The sequence below is a fragment of the Canis lupus genome, chromosome 24 (assembly GCF_011100685.1).
Source record: "Canis lupus familiaris isolate Mischka breed German Shepherd chromosome 24, alternate assembly UU_Cfam_GSD_1.0, whole genome shotgun sequence".
NCBI classification, from domain to species: Eukaryota; Metazoa; Chordata; class Mammalia; order Carnivora; family Canidae; genus Canis; species Canis lupus.
In genome coordinates, this window is record NC_049245.1 from 29,223,628 (window position 1) to 29,249,664 (window position 26,037).

The 26,037-nt window shown below is 49.5% G+C and overlaps 1 long non-coding RNA gene across 8 annotated transcripts in view; it reads right to left on the reverse strand.

The window, feature by feature from the left end:
• Positions 1-6,180: 6,180 nt before the first annotated feature.
• Positions 6,181-26,037, reverse strand: part of LOC102152253 — a 111,228-nt gene continuing 91,371 nt past the window's right edge. For 3 of the 8 annotated variants that reach the window (XR_005377854.1, XR_005377852.1, XR_005377853.1), the window contains 3 exons: positions 10,094-10,223; positions 9,648-9,814; positions 6,181-6,877 (listed from right to left, as the gene is read on the reverse strand). This is a non-coding gene — a long non-coding RNA (uncharacterized LOC102152253). The other 5 variants (XR_005377851.1, XR_005377850.1, XR_005377848.1 and 2 more) reach the window with 5 other exon arrangements.

The following is a 26,037-nucleotide window of genomic DNA, read 5'->3' on the forward strand; positions in this document are numbered from 1 at the left end:
AAAAAAACAAAACAAAACAAAACAAAACTGAAGTCCAGAGAGGTTGCCCAAAGAGCTAATACATGGCAGAGCTAGAACTCGAACCCAGGCAGTGTGGCTCTAGAGTTCTCGCTCTGTGTAGTAGATGCTTCTTGACTGACTGTCCAACTAAAGACCTGCTATGTGGCCATAGGATTGACAACAGACCCAATATGACCGGCCATTCATGTATCTGCCACACAGAGGAGTGAGAGCCCCACAAAGTTACAGAGATCCGTAAGGAATAGCAAAGTCAAGACTGAGAACAGCTGGGTTTGGATTTCCTGGAAAGCCTGGGCCAGAGTCCAAGACAGAATCCAGGGAGCAAAGTTGAGTGGTTGTTAGGTCAACAAGCCCATGGTGAGCTGCCCAAGGGTCAGTGTCCATGAGCCAGACGAGGACACAGCAGAGGCTGGGGGTGGGAGAGAGCCGTCTGGAAGACCCAGATCTCTGAAAGCTCATGAGCCCTTACCCATCCAATCCATTTCACTGATATTTATTGAGTTCCTACTATGGGCCAGGTACCGTCTCAGGTGGGGACACAGCAATAAATTCAACAGACAAAAATCCTTGTCCCTGTGGAGTTTACGTTCTAGTAGGTATGGAAAGATAGGCAAACAATTAAAACAAATGCATATATTATAAAGTAAAAGGGTTTGAGTGCTGTGAAAAGTAAAGCAAGAAAAGTGGAAGATGGGGCAGGAGGGGAGATGTGTCAGCATTCAGCAGAAGGACTGTCTCACGTGGAAAATGTAAAGAGCCTGGACAATAAATGTTAAAGTTGTGATTCCTTCTGTGAAAAGGTGGCGGGTGGTCCTCATTTGTTCTTCACGAGTACTAACCAGCAGAAGATAGATTTCCAAGTCATGAAAGAAAAAAAAAAAGACTTCCAAGTCATGCGGGGAAGTCTGGTGGGATACAGGCAGCCATAAAAATCTGAAGAGATCTTCTCTGAGGGTACAAAGACCAGGGAGCAAGTGGACAGAACGTTTTGAGTTCTGCTTCACCCAGTCAGTTGGTTGGACACAAGCCAACAGCTGGGTCTTTGTGTGATGACAAGTCCAGCTCTCATCCCATCAGGCAGTGGGTGTGCTGGTCGGAGGAGCAGAGGTAGAAGCAAAGACATAAAAATGGACATACTGAGGCAAGGACTATCCAGGGCTCCCGGTGGTCTTGTTGAATGCCCACCAGCAGCCCAAGTGACTTCAGCTCCCCAGGGAGGTTCGGTGATGACCTCGGGCTACTGCTGCTCAGGGTCAGGACAGGTATGTGAGCCTAGGGCTGAGCCTGAAGCCAGCATTGCCATCCCACTCCTGAACTCTAAAGGCATTCTGTGACAAGCACCATCCAGGGCTTTCAGCCTGAGACTTTGTATGGTGGCTGCGTTGCAAGCCTCACCCCATCCCTCTCCAGCCCCGATCTCTTCAACCATCAATGGGTCAAGCCCACTGAACCCCACCTTGTACTCCCAGGCATGGACCAGAGGCACCCACATGATGCCAGGTTTGTCTCAGAAGTACGTGGTTGCTTTTCCCTCTGCTGTCCATTTCTTGTCACCAGCAGTGTCCTGGGCTGACTTCTAAATGAGCGCTTCCAAAGCGCAAGGCACCGTGACCCCACAGTCCTCAGAGCACCTCTACAAAGGACCTACACTATCCATTTTACAGATCCAAGACAGCAGGCAAACCAGTAAAGGAGGCTCGCACCTGGATTCCCACCCAGGTCCAAGCGATTCCGACCCATGCTCCTCCACGAGATGGTGCAGCCTGCAGCCCACGCTCCTCCTCTGTCACCTTGGCTCAATCACACCTGCCTCATACGTTTGCCATGAGGTTTCGGCTGAGACTCTCTAGAGCCCTCAGCACAGGCCTTGGAACACCAAGTGAAAGCTCGCTGGTGGTAGCACAGAAGTGGCATCATCCCCTCCACTTTCCTGAAAAATTCTGCTCATTGCTTTGAGAAATTGCAGGAAGGACACGAGGAAACTTGCAATCCCCAACTCCTGCTCCCCGAGAGGGAAACTGCTCCCCAGCTTCTGAGCCCTCGTAGCTTCAACCAGGCAGGTGCTCACTGGTGAGAATCAGGGCAGCACACAGCCTGGAGCATTTGTTCAAGAATTAAAAGTCGGCCCGTATGGCCCTGCTATTAAACTCTCTGTGGGTGAGCCGGGTTAACGGTGAGGCCTCGTGTGATAAGCCATTAATCTCCACGTGTAATGCAAGAGCTGTACAACTTACTTCAGCCCTAATCTCCCATGAGTTACAGCCTCTTCTGTGATTCATAAAACAAATCAATCACACCTCCCAGGCTCTCATCTATTTATTACTGCTTTTTAAATGCTCAGAGAGAGAGAACCTGGAGGGTGTTATTCATCCTTTCCCCAGCTCAACCAACCTCTGTGTGCTGCAGAGAAACAGACTCTATACCCCTCCTCGGGTCACAGGCCAAAGTCGGTTGAATTCGGAGGCTTACAAGGAGCTGGTGATTCGGCATCCTTAGCATCTGGAAGGAGCCTTCCTATTGCTTCCCATAGGGGTTGGGAGCACAATCTGACTGGGTGGCAGGCCTGGTCACCCCCAACTTAAGTCTGGAAGGCTTGTCACGGTGGTAGATTTAAAGCACAACCACAAATTCGTTGACATTCCCCCACCAAGAGACAGAGCCTGTGTTCCCTCTCCTTGAATGTGGGTGAGCTTGTGACTCTTCCAATCTATAGGGTACGACAGACATAACACCAAATGACTTCCAAGGCTTGCCACATAAGACCGTGCAGTTTCCATCTTATTCTCTGGAACATCGCGCTGCTGTGTCAGGAAACATGCCACAGTAGATATGTGTGGTCCCTGCTGAGTCCAGCATCCAGATATCTGTGCCAAAGCCCCAGATGCATGAGTGAACCCAATTGTGAAATCGGCCACCCCTGCCCCTGCCATTCTAGTCACCTCTAGCCCTTCGAGCCTTCCCAAATGAGATCTCAGAGATCAGGATGCGGAGTCAAGCCATCCTCACTGCATCCTCTCTGAATTCCCAACCCAGAGTCCCTGGGTACAACGAAACGGCTGTTCTCTCTAGCACTAAGTTTGGGGCGGCTTTTATGCAGCCAGAAGAACTGTCATGGGGAGCATCGCGGTAGCTGACCAGAAAGGAAGCGCTCCCTGCATGCCCGCTCTCTGCACATAGTCACTTTGCAGATTGGACTATTTCCATCAGTCTTTACCAAAACCTGACCCGGTGGAGGCTATGGTCCCCCCTTTGCAGAAGAGGAAACAATGACTCTAAAGGGCAAGTCCATGCAGCAAAGCCATTATCTCCCCCGAAAACCCATCCCAACCCCTATGCCATCCCTCTGCCCACATGGACTGGCAACCAGCTTCACCTGAGATCCCTGAGCACTTCAGCTCGTTTGCCTGACATTTCCAGGACTTTAGCAATTTCTACCTAAATAATCTGTTAACATCGGCCCACTGGTGCTGGATGTGGTGGAACCATGAGGGCTGTAGCTTCTTGACCACAAGTTCAGGAGCTCGACGAGGGTGGACACTCCACAACAGCTCTCAAACTTAGGGCCCAGAGGCTAGGCTGGCAGTGGGAAGGGCTGGGATGGCAAGGCTCCCTCTGCCAGCCCCGCCCACTGGAGATCATGCACGAGGGGTCCCCAGGGCAGGCAGGACCTCACCCTTGGCTCCTTGAGCCCTGGCGATCACAGTGCCCCGGAACGTGGACTTCATTTCCCTACTCTTCTCACTGGGAAGTTGCTCAAACACAAGTCTTTGCAAAACTAAGGTCCAGCATCTTGGCCCTACAGTGTACCATCCCCACAAGCAGGGGCTCTGGGTAAAGCACAGGTTGGCCACTCAATGTCCATTCAAAGTGGAAGGGGACACAGCAAGGCGTGAGTGTGGGAAACTGAGGGAGAGATGGTGCTAACTCCAGCCATCAGGTGAATCCCTCTGCCCAGTGTAGACGGCTGCTCCAGATCCCACAGTCCATCCACCACCCTCCCACCCAAGGACCCTTCAAAACCAATGAACCAGGCTGCCTCCACAGCCCTTCCCCTGATTAAAACCCTCTAATTGTGTTCTCCCACACTGAGGGAGGAAATTCAAACTCCTTCCCTTAGTCCAGCAGAGACTCAAGGTTGAGCGTGGTCAGAACCACCTGCATCAGTCCTAGAGTTTCCAATTCAGTGGATCTATGCTGTGGCTCACGAACTCACTTTCCTTTCAAGTTCCCAAGCAGCACCCTTGCTGCCCATCAGAACCCGTCTACAGGATCCAGTATATTTTGTCTTAGGCTCACTACTTCCAGATATAACTTGCTTGCCGTGCCCAAGCCACAGAGACACACACCCGCTCCATGGAGATCTATAAACCCACCAGATGATTTTTCTTTTTCTTTTACCTTCAAAGCCTTCCCGCTCAGAGTGTTCCTCTACCTGGTGCACTCTCCCCAGTCCTGGACCTCTCCTCACCTTCCAGGGTTCTGGTGAGTACCGCCTCCTGCTCCTCGCTCCCCACCTGCCTCGGGATGCTCTCACCTTGGCGCCTCCTGTCACAGCTTCCTACCCATCTGCCTCTCAACACCATCCAACATGCAGGGGAAACGTATGGCTCTGCTGATTTGTTGGACTCTCTCTGTGCCCATGTGTAAGAGTTTTCTGTCTCTGCCTTTAAACCATGGGCTCCTTCCAACCAGGTTCTGTCTGAATCACTACCGTAACCCAGCACACAGCTCAGTGTCTGTCTCATAGCAGGTGCTCAGAAGTGTGTGTTGAAGGGGTGCATTGCCTTATGTCATTCTTATGACAACTCTATTAGAAAGAGAGTCTTAAGCCCATTTTACAGACGAGGAAACACAGAGGGGCAAAGACGTGTAGTCATGTCCAAGGTCAAATGGCCAGGCATCAAACTGAAGTCTGTGGACTCCAAAAGTCTTAGCCAGCACTCTGCACACATCCTGGTGGGAGAATAAAGGGACAGAGCTGGAGGGCAGCAGGTGGAAGGAATGGTCTGAATGCAAAGTGCTGGAGAACAAGAATGGACAAGCAGCACGAGGCTGGCTGAGGAGGCAGGGAGGAAGGTCAGCTGGCACAGCCTCCCCAGGGAGTTCAGCAAGCCTGTCCTCTCAGAGCACTGTGTGTGGGAGGGGCGGGGGGTGCAATCCTGACTTTAGGCATGAGGCATTTCCACCCCCACCCCCCATCGGACTCTCCTCCCCTGGCCTCTCATTGGTCTGGCAGTAGGTGGAGCAGACCATGGACACTGGGAAGGGGCAAGGTTCGGGGCAAAGGCCCAAGCAGGGCATGAGGTGGGGAGGAGCAGAGCTGACACAGGCTGGGAATGGGGACATGGAGAACATCATCATGGTCTAAACTGGTTCCAGAAACAGAGCTCCATAGTCAAAGGTCTTAAACTCTGTGGCATGGACTCACAGCCAGCTGTGCGATGACCGCCCTGGGCTCGCTCCAGAGGGCTGTGTTCCCAGGCCACACCCCCCTTAGGGACTGCAGCCTGGCCTACTGCCCAGGGCCCTGTGCTGGCTGGGGGAGGTCTCCTAGAGAGCCTGGAAGGAGGTAACCTCCCACCTGGGACCCCTGTTGGGCAGGGCTAGGGAGGGGAGGAGGTGTGATTCCAGCCGCTGGCTCCCCAGTCTGAGTGCCAGGGCATATCTATTAGGAATGGCAGAAATGGAGCACAGGCCATGAGCTTTAGGGAAAAGGAGCTCCCTAGCCAGGGGGCTGGTGGGAGGTAGAGGTGGTAGACGGATGCACAGATAATCCCCACGGCCCCCTGAGAAGATAGACACCCCCAGAAGGCAATGCATCTCTCAGAAGCAGCACAGAGGCCCCTTTCTCCCTCTATAGATCAATTCAGAAACCAGGCCAGCTAACAAGGGCCAAGGAGTTCTGACCTAAAGGCAAAGAGGAGATATGAACAGATGCCACTCATCCCCTCTGTGTGTGTGTGGTGTGTGTGTGTGTATACGCGCGTGCGCATGCGCACATGTGTGCATGCATACAAGTGTGCCTATGTGTGAGTGCGTATTCACAAAACAGGAAGAGAAGGGGAAGTGGACAGTGGAGGGTGGGACAAAGAATTGTGCCCAGTTATGATCTGAGCAGATTCCAACAGTGGCCAACAAGGAGCAAAGCCAGCCCAAATCTACCACGAATCAATCCACCGATGTTTATTGAATATAACCAACAGCCAAGCATTGTCTGGGGCACTCGGGACACAGAAGGAAATGGCACAGGCCTGAGGCCTGGGCTTCGAGAAGCTCACGGTGCAGTGGGAAGCACAGGTGACAGGTGCATATCGATGCAACAGTGGAATGGTGAGTGGGGGGGGGATTACGCCAAAGGACTTCTCCAGTCTGGGGCATCAGGGAGGCCCCCCTGAGGAAGCACAATTTGAGGGGACAGCAAGAGAGGGGGAACGTAACCAGGAAAGTGACAGGGGTGCAGGACAAGGGGCCTAAGCCTTTGTGATGAAGAGCAGAGAGCAAGAAAGAACAGGAGGTGGCTTTAGATGAAGCCAAGACAAATTAGAAAGGATCGCAAAGAAATAAAAGTAGTAATTATTACTCTACAGCACACACTCAAACTAGTTTAACAAAATGTTGCCTTAATTATATCTACCTTAATGAACAGATAAAAACAGTTTGTAATTAGTTCTGTAATTGGTTATGTGAAAAGAGATGCTTCTTTGAGTTCCAAAGCACGTTGTCTTGTAGACGATTTATGAGAAGATGCTGCCTCCAGTACTGAAGCATGTTGTCCAAAAGAGCTGTCCCACTCTGGGGTCCTGGAGGCATCTTTTCTGCGTGGGCTCCGCAAAGGTCGGCTTCACCCTAGTCATTCCTAGAGTGGGAACAAAAGAGTTAAGAAGAGCTTTGACTGTCGATGTGAGTGACTCCATGTGTAATAGGGAGACACAGAATGGGGCTCAGCTCTCACTTCTGTGCCTCATGAGGACTCCGTATTTTTTTTTTACCAGAAGTGGAAATCCTTACTCTTGAGGGCAAAGAATGCTTCTGGGAGCCTCTGTACCCCTATGATTATATTTAAAAGGGTGTATGCACATACTGGACTGTCCATTTTCCTGAGGGAAGGAAACATAAGTTTCAAAAGCCAAAGAAACACTGCCTTTAAGAAGGAGATCTTTGGGGCACCTGGGTGGCTGGTTGAGCATCAGCCTTTGGCTCAGGTCATGATCCCGGGGTCCTGGGATTGAGTTCCCACTTCGGACTCCCCACAGGGAGTCTGCATCTCCCTCTGCCTATGTCTATGCCTCTCTCTGTGTGTCACTCATGAATGAATGAATGAATGAATGAATGAATAAATAAATAAATTAATAATAATTAATCTAGTAGTAGAAGAAGAAGAAGGAGGAGGAGGAGCAGGAGGAGGAGGAGGAGGAGATTGACATTTGCAAAACAATTCTTAGGAAGCACTGGGACATGTTGGACCCTTGGACACTGAGATGGAAACCAGACACAGAACTCAGTCCACAACCTGCCCCTCCAGGTTGGAAGGAAAGGTGGGAAGGGAAGGCACCCTCTCCCAGCAGGAGGCTCCTGCTCCTGTTTGCTCCATTAAGACTCAGACTCGCCAAGCCTGCAGGCTGACTACATGCCTTCTCCAAGAGTAAGAAAGAGCCCCTCCCCAGCCACACCCGCAGACATTCCTCCTTGTGGTCTGGCTACCCTACCAAGATGAACTCTAACAACACCACTCTTGCCCCAGTGGACCTACAGTCCTGGGATAGGATTCCGAGACAGTGTCAGTATTGCAACAGGGCAACCAATGACTCTGAAATCCACAGATCTATCTTTATCTTCAAGGACCCCAAATACCCCCTCAAAATGGATGTACTAAGACCTTAGAAGCCCTGTCTGAACAGAGGTCCTCTCCCTGCCATAAAAGTGCCTAGTTCTGCACTGTCCAGAGCTAGCCACAAGTGTCTTTGAAATGTGGCTGGACAAAATTGAGATGTGCTGAATTTTTTTAAAATGTAAATTATCTCATTAATAATTTTATATTGATCACAAGCTAAAATGATATTTTTGGGTAATAGGGTTAAATAGAATGTATTACTAAAATCAATCTCATCTGTTTCTTTCTTTATAAGATTTTATTTATTTATTCATGAGAAACGCAGAGAGAGAGGCAGAGACGTAGGCAGAGGGAGAAGCAGGATCCCAGTGGGAAGCCTAATGCAGGACTCAATCCCAAGACTCTAGGATCACAACCTGAGCCAAAGGCAGGTGCTCAACCACTGAGCTACACAGGTGCCCCCTTTTTTTTAAATATAGTTTCTAGAAAATCTTAAATCACCTGTGTAGCTCACATTAGATTTCCAGTGTATACAGGTCTGGCTTATTATGCTCTGTACGAACATATGCATCTCCCAAAAACCAGGCCAGCTCTATGTAGCCACATCACAGCCTCGTAGACTAGACTGTCTCGGGGCCCCCACACTGGGTTTTGACACGGGATCGGATAGGGCTCATACCAGTCCCTATGAACTGGTCAGATTCACAGGCCTGAACTGGCTGCTGCCTGTCCCCAGCTCCAGCCCAACCCTGAACCCCAAGGAATTTTGCAGTCTTGTGCCAAGCTGAAGAAGAGGTGGCCAGCGTGCTGTGATGTGCATCTAGTGTGTTATAGCTGATCACATAGAGCAAGGGTCACTCGGGAATGTGATCAGTTTCTGGGTGTGCCCAGGAATGAGGGATTTCCTGGGCAGTGGGACTTACAGTCTTAATAATAGGACAGTTCCAGGCAAACCACAGTGAGCCGGTCACCTGGACCCAGCCTGTGAGACTGAATGCTAAGGTGCCCCAGAGCAGGCTGACCTTCCCGCCCAGCAGCCAAGCCCTGAGATGTGTAAGTATGAGCAGGGCACCTGGGTAGCTCAGTCCATTAAGCATCTGACTTTGGCTCAGGTCACGATCTCGGGGTCCTGGAAGTGAACCCCACTTGGGCTCTGTGCTCTCTGGGGAGTCTGTTTGTCCCTTTTTCTCTCCCTCTGTTTATGCTTTCTCTATCTCTATCTCTCCCTCTCAAATAAATAAATAAAATCCTTAAAAAAAAAAAAAAAAAAAAAAAAAAAGGATGAGCAGGGCCAGCATAAAATCCCAACTGCTACAGGCCTCACCTACCCAGGCCTCCTCTGAACAAGGTGAAAACCCAAATTCTGTAGCCACATCCACTGTGGAGGAGAAACGCAGGCAGCCATTGGCTATGCTTGGGGATCAGACTCCTCCTGCTAGTCCTCCTCCCAGCGCTGGAGCTGTCCTCTATGATTGATCAGCAGACTTCCCAGAACTCCCTGCGGGCAGGGCGAGGGGGGTGGGTTCCGTCTGGCTCCCCACCTGTGCCACAGACGGGTCTGCGAGGTGAGGCACGGCCCCTCCTCTCCTCCTGTGGGTCGTCAGCCACAGGCTGTGCCTCCACAGGGCATATGGTGGGCGCATCGGGTCGGCTGAGGCCAAGGAGGGGGCCTTCTTGTCTCAAGTTCTATTACTGGCCTCATGATCATCGATCTCTCATAGTCTCCTTTCAACACATACCAGTGTCCTCCACACTAAGTCATTCAGGGAGGGGTGGGGAGGGGACAGAAACTCACGTGCTTCTCTGCTTCCCTGTGGAGTTGGAGCCCAGTAAGGCTGATATGATATCCAGGTGAGGAGAACAAGCAGGATTTCATTCATCCAGTCAAATATTCACTGCGCACCTCTCACGTGCCAGGCTTTGGAGCCGTGCCGGAAAACCCCTGCACCCATGATACTTAGTCTAGCAGGGGAAACAGATGATAAAGGACTCATTACCCAAAAATGTCAGATGTGATGAGAGTTATGGAAGGAGAAGACTTGAGCATAATGAGAACATGTATCCAAGATCTAACCCAATCTGGGCAATCATAGAGGACTTCCCTGTGGAGATGACTTATGTGTCAAGACCCAAAAATGGAGCAAAGCGTTCATTTATACTTACCTTGAGGGTAGAGCAGATAGTGAGGTCTGGAGTGAGGTCCGGGTAGGCCCCATACAAACCCCACAGGGTATGACTTACCTCTTGGCTCACACACTAAGGCCTCAGAGCAGGGTCTAGGCTTTCCCCAGTCAGGATTGCTTCTAGGACCTGGAATGGGAGTCTTTGCAGAAGGAGCCAGGGGCCCAGGCATGGATGAGTAGGAAGTAACCTAGCAAAGAGCACAGAACTTAGGTTAAGACTTTGGGTTCTAGGGTCCAACCCACCTGAATTTGAAGTTCAGAGTCACCACTCACTATTTTTATGTCACGTCTCTGAGTCTGTTTCCTCATCTGTAAAATGGAGGTAAAATGGTGCCTTCTTCATAAAGTTGAGAGAATTTTAAAAGACAATATGTGGGAAGAGCTTAGTGTGGTGGACACAGTAAGTATTAGATAAAAAGTGAGATTTCCTGCTTCCAATTATGAGCGTTGCAGTGAAAGAAAAAAGATACAACGTGCTGTGGGAACTGACTGCCTCCTATCATTTATCTTACAGTAACAATTATTTAAAAGAAACTCAAACTGGCAACATGCCACATCGTGTCTCCAGGAAGAAATATTGGAACTGAGCCTGGAAGGGTGGATATTTGACTTGCAAGATCAAGGCAAGGTTTGCAGGCAGAGGGGGATGAAGAAAGGCTCAGAGACCAGAATGGGTGGGGCTCGGGCAAGAGCAGGCCCAGAGGAGCTCGGGAGGGGAGAAGGCAGGCTCAGAAGCATTGCTTCCTCCTACAAGCGATGGCCTGGCTCTTGAAGATTTTGGAGCAGGTTAATGATTTTGGTGGGGTTTGTATAGACAGAATGGCAGTTGCCTGAGAAGGAACACCACCAGGCAAAGGAGCAAGGAGAAGGCTGATATAAGCATCTAGAGCAAGAGTCAGCAAATCTTCTATAAAGGGCCACTCCAGATACCCCCATCACCAGCATGCTCAGTGCTATTTCTTGGCCCCATGCTTTGGCATACGCTAGCCCCTCTGCCTAGAATTCCAACCAACTTACCCTCCAAAATTAACCAAGTCATTCATTCACTCAACTCATACTTATTAAGCACTTACTCTGTGTCAAGCTCATAATCCTTGTTCTCATGAAATTGATGGTCTAGTGCAAGAGTCAGCAGAATTTTTCTGTAAAGGGCTGGAGAGTAAATATTTCAAGCTTTGAGGGTCAAAATGTCTCTGTCTCAAATAATGGACTCGGCTATTATAAAGCAAAGTTGCCCCTAGACACTATGTAAATGAATGAACCTGGTTATGTTTCAATAAAACTTTATTTATATAAACAGGCACCAGGCCAGATTTGGCCTGAGGGCTGATCCGCCCCAACAGAAACATAATGTGAGCCACAAACATGAGCCATTACATATTTAAATTACACATGGAATTTAAAATTTTCTAGTAGGTGCATTTTAAAAAGGAGATGGGTGAAATTAATTTTACTATATTTTACTTAATCCCATATATATCCAAAATATTACCATTTCAAACCTGCAATTAATGTAAAAAAAACATTAAGGAGAATTTTTCCTATTATTTTTTATGCTACATCTTTGAAATCTGGCATGCATTTTATACTTACAGTGCCTCTCAATTTAGACTCACCACATTTCAACTGCTAATCGCTACAAGTGGCTCTGGCCACCATACCTAGTGGAAGGGGGCTCCGGCCTAGGTGGTGACAGGCGAGAGGACAGGAAACTATCTGACATCAACAGAAGGCTTGAATTAATTATGATTTGAATCCAGCTCGGCCACTTGCTTGCTGGCTAATTTCAGACATGGTTCCTCACCAATCTGGGTCTCTTTTAGGCCCAAAGTATCAAGTAGGTGGTGGTCTTCAAACCTCTAGGTTCCTGTCAACTCTACTATGTAGAGATTCTAGGATTCAGAGTTTGCCAGAAGCGATCGTCCACTTGGAGGTTCTTTGCTAAAAAGCATCTTCCATAATACAATGAGCTTGAGAAGATCAGGGTGAGGTTCTTCGTGGCTACTGCCACCACTCATCTCTCCTGGAACTTTGGGGGATGCTTGTCAGCTCTTGAGGAGTTGGGGGGATATAAGGTGGGGGAGGAATACGAGAACCACCCTCCCCAGCTTCTTGGGGGTGGTGTGCCTCCTGCACACACGTGGACACACATGCACAAGCACACGCACAGGATCCTCGCTGCCCCCTTCCCCCAGAGTGACAGCTGTGATCTCCAGCCCATCAGGGAGCAGAACGTGGGAACAGAAATAGACTCCACCTGAGTCAGAGGATGAGTCAGAATGTTCTGGAGAGCTTCAGAAGGGAGCAGCAGGAGGAGCTGATGGTGGGGAAGAGAGCCAGGCCCCCAGGGGAGAGGGAGGAGAATGGGCTGGTTTCCCAGGCATCAAGCCAAGTAAGAACGTCCTAGAAGGAGTGGGGTCCACTGCCACAGGCAACTCATGTCCTGATAAAGGGCCTGTACTGGGGGGTGCAGAGTGGAGGGGAGTTAGAAGGACACGGCTTTTGCAGGGCCAAGAAGGGAGTGATTTAGAAGGGGGTGTGTGGAGGCTACTCTGAGCACACAGGACACCCACAACACCAGCTCCTAGCTGCTCTTAATTTCAGACCCTCTCACCACAATAGAAGCACATCTTGAGGCCTACCCTGCTAAGTGGGCTGCTAAACTACTCTGAACTAGGGAAACTGAGGAAGAGGCAAGACTAGGTATCCTAGTTGACCCAGGCTGGGCCGATAGGGTGGGGCTGCAGCCTCTGGCCGAGGACCTGAGAAACCCACAAGACAGAGGTCCGTGTGGTCCAGCCTAATTCAGGCATATCCTCAACGCTGGGGACCAGCCATGCTGCCACATGGGGACTCAGACGGCTCGCCGAAGAGTCTGATCTAGGTTGCAGCCTAGCAGAACCATGTGGGAGGATGGGGACCAGCAAGTGATGGGCCAGCCTAGCATGACCCGCATCGGGAGCCTGACGCCAGGCCACCATGGAGCGGAGGGGATCGGGTGCAGACACAGCGAGGCTTCTGGGGTGTCCTCACACCATGGTGCCAGGGTTGATTTACCAGCTGGCTGACATGCTCAGGCCTCAGCACAGGGACTGTCCCTGACCAGGACTGGTTCTGGGGCCAGGGAGAGGGGACCATGAAGGAGTGCAGGGCCCCAGGCACAGGGAGAGGGAGCTGAGGGGGAGGGGTGCCTCCAGCCCATCCCAATCCACCCATTCTATGCTCACTGTGTTCACATCACCACACTGATCTTAGTGTGGGGGTCCCCCAAAAGCAGAGCTTGAGACAGGGACTTGGGTGCAGGTAATCGATCTGGGAGTTGATCCCAGGAAGCATGAGTGAAAGAGCAGGAAGTGGGAGACAGAGAAAGGGCCCAGCTTCCCAAAGGGGACATTACTGAGGCCATTATAGTAGGCATAGGGGCTTGCGTGCACAGGGCCTCTGAGCAGAGTGCAGAAGGCCTCCTAGAAGTCCCCATCTGGAAAGCAGGAGGCTTTATCCACCACTCTCCATCTCCTGTGGTTGAAGGAGATGAAGGGGCCCAGCAGGAGAATTCATTTCCTGCTACCTTTCCCCCACCCCACCCCGGTAGTTCTGGAGAAAGCCCTGGGGCAGAAGGAGGACAGACTCGAGGTGTCCTGCAGGTGGGGAGGAGGCAGTACTGTCCTGGAATCAGAGGGGACACGGAGGCAGCCTGGCCTCCTATGGCTTCCCACTGCACTTCAAATAAGATGCAAACTCCCTGGCACTGTAAGGTCTGGCCCCAGCCCACTCTTCCAGCGTCCTCTGCCCTCACTCACCGTGCCTGAGATGTCTACACTTCTCAACAGCCCTACTGGTCTCCTCTTTATGCCCAGAAACAGCCACACCTCAAGACTTCGCCCTTATTCTTCCCTCCATGTGAAACCCCATATGGTCGGTTATATGGTCGACCCCTTCTGGTCCTTCAGGTCCCTCGGCAAAAACACCCCCTCCTTAGAGACACCGGCCCCGACCTCCCAGCCTGAGGTCCGTTCTTCTGCTCCTCTCTCGTGGATCCCAGTGGGGGTGGTGTCAGGAAGAGAGGCACAGTGACACATAGGTAGAGGGTGTTTCCACTCTATGGAGACAACGGGAGCAGATAGTTTCAAGAGCAGAGCTAAGAGTAAAATACTTAAGAAGTGATGCATTTTATTTTTTTAATGTAACTTATTTCATTATAAATTTTCACACCTTCATTTTTTGTAATGCCTGTGTTTAACCACCAGCTCATCAAACTCCTGAATCTTTAACGGTGGTCTCTCATGAGCTGAGAAGAGTCAGCTCCAAAACCACTAGATATCACCCCATTCTTTCCCTCCATGCACATTTTAGGGTGTGTGATTATTTTTTTTCTCCTTGCTTTATTCTATTTATGCTGGCCCTCTAACATGTGGGCCCTGTGAGGGTGGAAATCATGACTGATTTATTTTCAGATGTGTCCTCAGAGCCCAGCACAATGCCCAGCCTACGAGAGAAATTCAGGAAATATTTGTGGAAAGAAAGTCTTGAGTGCATGCATGAATAGGTAGGCAAAGTCGATGGATGTCACAGGTTTAGGATTTCTGCTGTGGACAGAAGAGGGACCACGCACCTCAAGAGACCCACACTGAATCCCACAGGGCTTGCTGAGATGCTTCTGAGAGGGTGTGAGGAACAGAACAGTCTCAGAGGTTCCAGGCAGGATAGCCAGGCTGCAGGGAAGAAGAGATGACTCTGAAATCACTGCTTGAGGGCTCCTGGGGTCTCCCAGGGATGGACTCCCCTGAGGTCTTCCAGGGATGGGTTCCCCTGAGGTCTCCCAGGGATGGGCTCCCCTGGGGTCTCCCAAGGATGGGCTCCCCTGGTGCTCCACTCCCTCTCCATAGCTCCCCTGGCCCATGAGTGAACACAGCTCAGACACATCGGAGCTACCAGAGTTCATCATAGCCCTCCCGGTGGCAGTTTGCAGAGGAGAACTGCACAGGCCTGGTCTGCTCTGATAATTCTGGGATCCCAGCCCTTCATGCCTCCTGTGTCAGCTGTACCCTCCGCATAGGGTGGGCAAAGACCCCAGGAGGAACAGCAAAGTCAGAGAGCCTGAGCCCATTGGCCGTCTGGCATGTGGCCCACCTTCTGCCAATGCCATCCCCGGGCCCCGCCTGGGACTGCTGCTCAAACACCCAGAAGATGCCTGGCTTCACCTATCTGTCTGCAGTTCCTGGCATGGCACCAGGCACAGGGGAGACGGTGGCAAAGGATACTTGTAGCATGAATGAGCCAATGAGTAAGGTGGCTTCCCAGCAGAGCAAATGTGAATCAGAGGCATTTCCCACTCGGGCCAATCCCCTGCCCGGTGCTGGGAAAGAGCACAGAGATGCCAGGCCCTCTCTACCCATAACTGCAATCCAGGAAAGAGCCCAAGAACCCAGCCCTAGAGTCAGCCAGCCTGGGGTCACACCCCAGCCCTTCCACTCCCTAGCCGGGGCCTTCATTTCCTCGTCTGCAGAATGGGACTGCAGTATTACAGGCGGCCGGGGGGATTCAATCAATGCAGCGATACGAGTAAGGGTCTTGCAAATTTCCTGGAACAGTGAAAGAACTCTTTGTGCCAGAAAGTGTCCTAAGTACCTTGTAATATTAATGCATTTAATATTATGCTTGTGTGCTATAGTGCCTCTGACTGTGTTTTTTCTTTTTGTTTGATTTGTTGGTTTGGGTCGAGTTGGGTTTTTGCTGTTACTATTATGGCTACAGAATAAGTTTCTTTTTTTTTCCTTTTACATATATATTTTTTTTATTGGAGTTTGATTTGCCAACATATAGTATAATACCCAGTGCTCATCCCTTCAGGTGCCCCCTTCAGTGCCCATCACCCAGTCACCCCATCAAAATAAGTTTCTTCTCCCTGAGCCTCAATGTTCTCACCTACAAAATGGAGCAGTGGATTAAGTGGCCTCTGATCCAGTGTTCGCACAGCAGTAGAGTTCTGACTTCCCACCTCTTGATCCTAAGCAGCTGCTGAGACCTTTTTAAGTCCCCGTGAGCAGAAAGGACTCCCATTGCAGGGGCCTGAGCCAGGAGCCCAGCCCCTGTTGTCAGGAGAATACGAGCGTGGCAGGTGCTGGGGACCCACACAGCCATTCTCATCCCCACCTCGGCTTTGTGCTGCCAACTCTGCTCTCACCTTCCCATCCTAGAGAGTCTCAGGAGATCAGAGTTGAAAAGCCAACGCTGCCAATGCCGTCCATTCTTAAGTCGGTAAGCATTTGTTGAGTACCAACTGTGTGCCAAGGGCCGTGCAGTGCTTTGGGAACAAGGCAGGGAACAACACAGGAAGATTGCTTGCTGCCTTTTATCTCTGGGGTTAGTCTACTGCAGGAAACAGGAAATAAACAGGCCAAGAAATAAAAAACAAGTGGATTTCAGAAAGAAGAATCATTTATACTCATATATAATGAGTATAAATCAGGTTAATAAGACAGAGTGGCTGGAGGGTAGTCAGGGTGGGCCCTCCGGTGAAGGCGACTTAGGAACCCAGACAGGGGACACATGGGTGGCTCAGTGGTTGAGCATCTGCCTTTGGCTTCTAGCGTGATCCTAGAGTCCCAGGATAGAGTCCCACATCGGGCTCCCTGCATGGAGCCTGCTTCTCCCTCTGCCTATGTCTCTGCCTCTCTCTCTGGGTCTCTCATAAATAAATAAAATCTTAAAAAAAAAAAAAAAAGAGCCCAGACAGGAATAGTGACAGGAGCCAACCACAGGGTGAGCTGGGGAGGGGCTGGGGGCATGACCTGTTAAAGGAACAGGTCTGGGTGGCTAGCGTTCAGGAAGCATGGTGGCACCCGGCCACAGAGCTCAGCGACGGAGCAGGGCAGATCAGCAAGTCAGCCTGAGCAGCTTGGATTTGCTTCTAGGTATATTTGCCTGCATGCAGGACCTGCTACATAATTTGTAGGGCCAAGAGCAAAATGGAAACGAATGGCCCTTTTTCAAACAGTATTAAGAATTTCAAGATGCCAACAGGAGAGCATTAAGCCATGCACAGGGCCCTCCTAAGCATGGGGCCCTGCCCATGGAGCCAACCCTGTCGGAACAAAATTGTCGGCTTTAACAAAGCCTTCTTTAATTTGACAAGTATGTATCGAGGGCTTAAAATAAGCCAGGCCCTGTGCCAGGCTCTGAAAATAACAAAAAAGTGAATGATCACACTGAGAAAGCCCCTCTGACCTTCATTTTTCCATTAGATTTTCTCCACCTCATACCAGGCCAGAGGACGGACCCACCCGCACGTATCTGATGGTGGTCAGCCCCACAGAGGTTGAGGCCATCCACTGGATGGATCTGACTTGATTCCCCTGTAATAATGGGAGCAGTTACTGCGTGTCCACCATATGCCTAGCACATGCAGAAATCCCACCACCACAACCCACCAACAGGGACCCAGAAAGGGAGATGAAAGCTCAAGATCAGAGAAAAGGATGAGTTTTTCCCAGTTCATGCTGTTACTAGCATGGGGATGTGGGATGGGGCTGGGACTAAGACCCAGAAGATCTTGGGAAATCCAGAGGCCCCCACCTCTGAGCATATAAAATCCTTACTCCCATGTCCTGTATAATTGTTCAAAGTAAAGACTGAGGTACTAGCTTCCGGTCTGTTGAGGGAGTACCACATGCTAAGCCCTACAGAAAGCTCTCCACATAGATCTTCTCATTATTTTTCTATAAATACCAGCTTTGCAAATAGAGTCCAATTTCTCCACTTCTGGTGGAGAGACTGAGATTCAGAAAGGTTGAGGAGCTTGTTCAGGGCCTCCTGGCCAGTGTGTGGTGAAGCTGGGGTCCAAGTTGAGCTGCGTGCCCCAGGGCTAGGCCCCTGGCACTGTCCTGCTCCCTCCATCTCGGCTAGGGTCCTGCACCACTTTTGCTGCTGTGCAACCCCCAGCCAGGGGGTCCTTTTCTTACTTTCCAAGGTCAGAACTCAGAAGTCCAAGGAGCCCAGACTCAGAGAGAAGGTCTAGGGTTTGACCTGGTGTCAACATCAGGGCTGAAGATTGCTTCATGCCCAGCCCAAGAGGAACAGGAAAGTCTGACTTCTCCCCTTAACCATGGGAAAGAGCTCCTTTTCTAAAAAAAGCAAGGTCGGAACTATGAGTGTGACATGTCAGGCCCTTTCTGCTGCAGATTTTCCCTCTGTCTTGGCCTTCTGGGGCAGTGGAGAGGGCTATCTTGAAAGAGGAAGACTTGCTCACTCTTGGTTTTCTGGCCAAGGATCTGAGGGACTTCCCTAAAGAAAGCTCCCTGCAGAAAGGTTCTGGGGCCACTTGTGGCCTGAGAAGACTCCATCCCTGCTCTGCAGAGCAACTTCAGCTGGGACCCTCGAGTCAGGATTGGCAGCCACACTTTGGCCCAGAAGAAAGCTCTGGAGAGCGGGACCTGGGCCTCCTGAGCCCCCAAACAGAAAGCCAGGTAGCCTATGGAAATGGCTGCACAGGTGCTGGTGGCCCGTGTCAGTTCCAGCTCTGCTCTGGGGTGATGGGGCTCCACTGTCTGGCAGAAACTACATCTGGGAGAGCCCAGAAGGAGTCCCACACCACCCCTCAATAGCTCTGGGACCCGGGCACATCCACTAATCCCTTTGGAACTCCTAATCCCTATTTTCCTGGATTAAATGATAGAATCCATATTAAGAAAGAGATAAGAATAAAAGGAAATATATTTCCTGGTCTCAGGGAAGTTGCAGAAGCAGAACAGTAACTGAGCGAAATAGTGAGAGTTCATGGGCTCAGGTGTACAATACAGACAGCATCCTGGATTTCGGAACCTGGGGTCAAAGTTTCAAAAAGAAAAAAAAATCACATGTCCTTTGATACCACCATTCCTCATTCCCGCCTTCTTTCCATTCATTTGTCTTACATCTCTATCATAAGTCTACGTGAGTCCTTGGACCTGAAAGAATGTCTGCCTGTCCCTGGAACTATAAAGCCTCCAAAATTCTTAGGTCCCAATCTTTCTTTGAAACCTTGTAAGGGCTCCTCCTTGGAAAGCAAGCAAAGGAGAAATCTCAAGACATTCGATTTTCATATTCTTGATAAGGGGTTGGTTACTTCTCCCTTGATTTTTTTGTAGTGCAAAAATAAGTTATGATTAGAATTGAAATATCTTGTGTCCAGAACTCTGAAGGCTTTTTCTTTTTTTCTTGGAATGTGAATCTGTCCATTTTGCATACTCAGTAAATTGCTCCAAAAGTATCATGAAAAGCTATCACTTATTAAGCATTTAGAGCCCCGTGTTAAAAAATAATTCATGCAATTCTTACAAAAATCTTTATCATAAAGCAATTACTGAGGGTCATGGCTAAGAACATTGGGTGTGAAGTTAGGCTGAGTTTCCACCCGGACTTAGAGCTTTCTAGCCGAGTGACCTTGGACGTGTTACCTAAGCATTCTGAACCTTGGTTTCTCATCTGAGACATGGGGACAACAAGGGTACCTACCTCGTCGTGGCTGGAAAGGGTATAATAAAATAATAAAAAACACACTGTCTGGCACATCCCAGGGACTCTACAAAGGCTGATTTTTAGTATAAAGCTCCCTTTCCTTTTAAGGAAATTGGGGCTTCAAGAAGCTAAGTAGCTTGCCCCGAGTCATACCAGTAGAAATGACAGAGTGGGGATTCTAACCCAATTCTTCTAAACCTAAAGTCTACCCCATAACTATCAGAGTTTAGTGCCTTGCGCCCAGCATCTGCCTGGCATGGAGAAAGCTGAGAATCAAGAGAACCTCCTCTCTTTTTTTTTCCTTTTAATAAAATAATTTTTATTGGTGTTCAATTTACCAACATACAGAATAACACCCAGTGCTCATCCCGTCAAGTGTCCCCCTCAGTGCCCGTCACCCACTCACCCCCACCCCCGCCCTCCTCCTCTTCCACCACCCCCAGTTCGTTTCCCAGAGTTAGGAGTCTTTATGTTCTGTCTCCCTTTCTGATATTTCCTACCCATTTCTTCTCCCTTCCCCTCTCTTATCAACCATCTTGCACAGGGAGCAGAAGCAAAGCTAAAGGGTGGCGTCACGTACCTTCCACACACAGGCTTTGGGATCAGTAATCCTCAGCCTCTCTGCACCAAGCAGGCTTCATCTTCTAGAAGCCACACCAGTCTGCGGGCTGACCCACACGTGCCTGTCTGCATCATGGCCTTTTGTCACTGACATCACATTCTTTAGATTTACTCCTGCTTAGGAAACGGGCCTCCTCCTTCTAATCTACTGAAAAATCATACATGCTGTATAAAATATAAACATTATGGACATACGACTATAATGCTGAAAAGGCACCTTCAGGATCCAGCTCAACACTGCTTCAGGCAGCGACATCAGGCAAAACAGAGTTGTGAAACTAAGTCTACTTGCCATCCCTGGCAGCCACAAACAAGAACTCAGATACGTTAGTCATTATAGTCTGTATTCTGCTGTGCACATGCTGCAGAAGTGGAGGGAGAAATGAATAAGCCACACAGGCTGAGGATGTCAGGACTTCTTGAAGGAGTCGACATGGGCACTGGGTTTTGATGGATAAGTAGGAGTTGACATGTGAAAAAAAAAAAAAGAGGGCCGTGTGAACAGAGACAGAGGGATCTGAAGGGTGTGGTTGGAGATGGTTAAGGAACATCCCATCACTGACAGTCTTACCTCCTCATTCACTCCTGCATATTGAAGAACCCAGGGAAGATGCCAGAGCCTGTGTTGGCTACTGCAAAAGTCAAGGTGAACCTCATCCAGAAGTTTCCCGTGTGACGTGGGAACGGATCATTGTGAAACAGCATGAGAGGTGTAAGCAGGGTGTCTCTAGTGGCTAGGGCTCCAGGAGTAGGGATTAAATCTGCATTGCAAATGGAAACAGAGGATAGATTCTGAACTCCATTTGGGGCGGATAGGATATGCAGGCTTCTATGACCAATTACACCCCAGGGATGAGGGACAGGGAGAAATCTGGGAGAGGTAGGAATGGCAGGAAGGAAATGCGCCTGGGAAGTTAAAAGCTAGCTGAGCTTTAGGATCGGCTTTCTGAATCCGTGAGCGTAGGAAGCCTCGGACTTAGAAACTCTTTGTGGGCAAGAATGAAGATCGTGGCACCCTGAAGGCCCTGCACCCCGCAGCTGCTGCGCCTGACTCCACTCTGGGTAGACACGCGGAGCTCAGCGGGAGCTCGATGTTGTAATGCGTCCTGCCCCATCCTCCCCTGCAGATCCTTCCGGAGCAAACTCGCCCTCATCCACACCCCACCTGAGCACTGGGACCAGAAGCTTCTGTGCAACGCGGAACGACACAAAACTGTTCCTCTTTTCAAAAACCAAAACGCTCCCAAGATTGAACGTGTGGATGCTTGTGCGGCTCAATCTCGGCAAACATCTGCTACCTTTGTGTGGCGAGCGCAGTCTCTTTAGAACAGTGCCTTTGATTTCAGGGAAAGACAAATCAGGCTGCACGTTTTTGTTCTGAATGCGTCTCATCACGGGAGGAAATTTTCGGCAGCTTGGAATTCTGAATGTATGAAAAATGGATTTTCTTTTTAAACAAAGAGTTCACGATAAAGAATCAACACAGTTCCTGAAAGAGACGAAACCAGTCCTCTATTCCTGTCCCTTTCGCCCTTGCCTGCCTCATCTTTTTTCTGGATTCTCCGAGGTCTCTCTCATCTGCATAGCCACTGTCACATCAGAGCTGGCAGCAGTTCTGGCCTCAGAGGGTAGGGTCAGGGCTGGTGGTGGCCCGAGTTGCCTCCCTCCGTGGAGTGAGCTACAAAATATGCCGTGAGCTCTTCTGTCCTGGTGTCAGATCTGCACCGATATGTTTGAAAATGATCCAGATGGAGAGGTGCCGGCAGTGCCCGAGTGTGTCCGGGGTGCAGGTCCTCACTTCCACAGCCCCATCATAAGGGGCTGGTGTCACTGCCCCCAGACATAGCAGGTATGCAAGAGCAGGCTCAGGTATGAGCATCAGGCTGCTTTGGGGTCAGCTCCTCTCCTGGCTGCCTTCCAGCTGGGCGGTCCAAGGGTCATTTCAGACTTGCTGGACCTCAGGTTCACTGTCTATCAAACCGGCAAGAACAAAGCTCCCCCAGCCTGCCCCGCCCCACCCACGTCAGAAGCCAGTGGGTGAACATGTACACAGCCGACTTGCAAGCCACAAAGCACTGTAGGGTGACCCACTGTCCCAGTTTACTTGAGGTTAAAGGGTTTCCCAGGATGTGGGACTATCGGTCCCCAAACCAGGAAAGTTCTGGACACACCGGGACTGTTTGTCTTCAAATATGGCACAGCCCCATTGTGACAGGGATGAGGACTAAGGTCATCAAGGGGGCAAAATGAATTTTCTGGAAAAATGTACACTGATTCCTTAAACAAAATATTCTAAGAACGTTAGGAGAGGGTGAATCAAGGGGCTTTCTTAGTCTCATTTCGCCCTCCTGAACACCCGCAGAGCACAGTGAAGCTTATATAATAATAGCCACACACCGTCCCCTGTGGGTTTCAGCTTTACATCTATTTCATAACTACCTGTACCCCTTTACTGTGCTCTCTGTCCAGCCGGCCCCCCAAAAGCTTAGTGGCTTAAAACTATAGTCATCTACTCCGCTCATGATTCTGTGGCTCAGGGGGCAGCTGCCCTCAGTCTAGCCCCCTTGGGGACCTCAGCTAGAGGCTCGTCAGCCGGAGCCCAGCTGCCCTAGGACAGTTGCAGTGGGATGGCTCATTTCAGCTTCACAGAGCGTCTCATCATCCAGCAGGCTAGCCTGGTTCACAGGATGGCCGGACAGGGTTCTGAAAGAGCATCACAGCCCCCCCACCCCGCCCCAGCCTCTGGAGGCCTAGCCTCAGACCTGGCATGCCAGCCACCCCACATACCACTCTGCGGCGCTAAAGCAAGTCACAGGCCAATCCAGATTCAAAGGGAGGGGAAATGAGACTCCAGCTTTTGATGGCAGGAGCTGCAAAGATACATTTCGAAGGGGTAACAGGAGGGAGTAGAAAACAACCTACAGCAACATCTTTCTGATTTATTTTATAAAACCTAGAAATGAGGGGCTTCCTAATTGTAATAATCCAGGGTCACATTGCTGCCATCCTCTCAGCCATTCAAGCCAGAAACCTTGGAATCCTCCCAGCCTGTGTCTCCTACTCCCTCTGTGTCCAACCACCACCAAGCCCTGCACCAACACCTCTAAGCATCCCTCTAGGTGCCGCCTCCCCTCCACACCCATACCCACACCTGAACCCACAGGTTGCTCCTCACTCCCTGGGATTATGGTAGCAGATTCCTAATCCTGCTCCCTGCTCCCTGCCTTACCCTCTCTAGTGCTTTCTCACTGCGACCAGGGAGGCCTTTCTAGAGTGGGCCTTTAGGTGTGTCAGTCCTCTAGGCTCTGCTCTAGAGCCTTCTTTTCTCCCTAGTGTTGCCAAATCCCATCGGGCAAACCCTTTCCACCCTCCTCTCCCTACATCTCCCTCCTGCTAAATCACTGCTCCAAGTACCAAAACTATGGTCTGGGCACTGTAAATTATCTGGCTTTTCCTAAACAAATCATGTCTTTTCATGCTTTTGAAAATATAGCTTAATCCTCCATGGGGTATTTCCAGAAACCTAGACGTTTGTTACCAGATCTAGACTGCGAACCTACCTCCACACCCAGAGGAGCAGCACTGTTTCCATCTCTGTTACTGGGTCTTCCTGGTGATAACACAAAGCATTGGTTCATTGTATTGGTCAGCATTCTCCAGAGAAACAGAGCCAATAGGACATGTGCATGGGTGTGTAGATGTAAATGCATATAGAAATCTCTTCGTGTGTACACATGTATATGTGTGTATGTATATACATATATATTTGTATATCTGTTCCTTCTGCCTACAAATGTGTGCATGTCTGTGTGTATATATGTATATATGTAAAGAAAATATAGAGTCAATTCCTTATAATAAATCTCTGTAGTGTGTGTATACACACACACACACACAAAGAGGTTTATTATAAGGAATTGACTCAAGTGGTTATGGAGTCGGCAAGTTCCAAGATTTGCACGGTCAGTAAGGAAATTGGAGATCCAGAAAAGCCAATAGTTTAGTTCCAGCCTGAGTCCAAAGGCCTGAGAACCTGGAAGGCTGAGGATATAATTTCCATTTAAAAGCTAGGGGTCTCAAGACCCCGGAAAAACCAGTGCTTCTATTTGGGTCCAAAGGCAGGGAAAAGGCTGATGTTCCAGGTCAAAGGCAGTCAGGCAAGAATTCTCTCTTCCTCTGCCTTTTTGGTCTATTCAACTGCTTGATTGAGGTCTTCAACTGATTAGATGAGGCCCACACACATGGGGGCTGGCCATCAACTTTTCTCAGCCTACCAATTTAAATGTTAATCTCATTCAAAAAAAAAAAATTCTTCAACGTGGATGGAACTGGAGGGTATTATGCTGAGTGAAGTAAGTCAGTCGGAGAAGGACAAACATTATATGTTCTCATTCATTTGGGGAATATAAATAATAGTGAAAGGGAATATAAGGGAAGGGAGAAGAAATGTGTGGGAAATATCAGAAAGGGAGACAGAACGTAAAGACTGCTAACTCTGGGAAACGAACTAGGGGTGGTAGAAGGGGAGGAGGGCGGGGGGTGGGAGTGAATGGGTGACGGGCACTGGGGGTTATTCTGTATGTTAGTAAATTGAACACCAATAAAAAATAAAAATAAATAAAAATAAAATAAAATAAATAAAAATAAAATAAAATAAAAAATTCGCAGAAATACCCAAAAGAAAGTTTGACACCAAAGATCTGGGCTTCTCATGGCCTGCTCAAGTTGACACATAAAATTAACCATCACAGTGATCAGTGATTTAGTTGGTGGGGAAAAAAATAATGATGCTAAACTATAAGAGAATATAAGAGAAATGAGACTTACAGATTGCTTAATGGGAAGAAATACTCATTCACCCTTCTTTGTTTTGGAAAATACCCATAGTGGTAGCTATGGTGAGCAATAGATGACAGAATTATTGCGTCCCTCTGGACATGGGGCATTTGTCATTCACATAAGCACGCAGAAGAAAGGCTTCAGAGCCAATGACCACCACCATCATCTCGGTCCAGGCCTCAGCACTTCTCCCATGGACAATGCAACATCCTCCTCACTGGACTCCTTACTGCTACCCTTGGCCTTCCAACAACACATTTTCTACACAGCAGTCAGAGTGATCGTTTTAGAGGACAAATCAGGACAGATCATTCCCTGTTTTAAAGCCTTTCTCGCCTTACCAATGCTCTTAGAACAAAATCCACCATAGCCCACATGGTCCAGGCCCTGTGGTCTCCATCATCTCATCTCCTATCACTCTCCCCGTTGTTTACTGAACTGGCACCCTGGACTCTTTTTTATTCCTCAAGTATGTATCCTCAGAACCTACACATGGGTGCTCCCACAGCTGTTCCCCTCTTACCACCCAGCCCTTTGCATGACTGGCTGGCTCATTCATCAGGCTCCCCTCCAATGTCAGTCTTCAGAGATGCCTTCCCCAAAGTCATTGGAAATTATCTTGTTTGCATATTCGTTTCTTTGATTGTTGCCTGTCTCCCAACTGGTGTGCAATCTTCATGAGAACTGAGACTCCATCTGTCTTATGCTGTGTCCAGAATCTAAAACAGCATACCCAATCCAAGTTGGCTAAATAAATCAGTAAATAGTTGAATGACGTTATTAAAAACAATGAGAAAAAGATGTAAATTTCTTTGGCGGGATAAAGATAGATGCCACCTCCTACTCAGGAGAACCCTTCCCACCAGCTCCGTGCAGGTGAGACAAAGCGCTCCCAGACCCAGGCTGTGAGACCTCTCCGGGACATGTAGTCTCGGGGCTCACCTGGGAGACCTGTCACGGGGACATTTCATCTCATCTCCTTAATGGTGGTAATAATAGAACCAGGTTTATATCTTCTTGGGGGAACCACATTTTCTCACTTAGAAA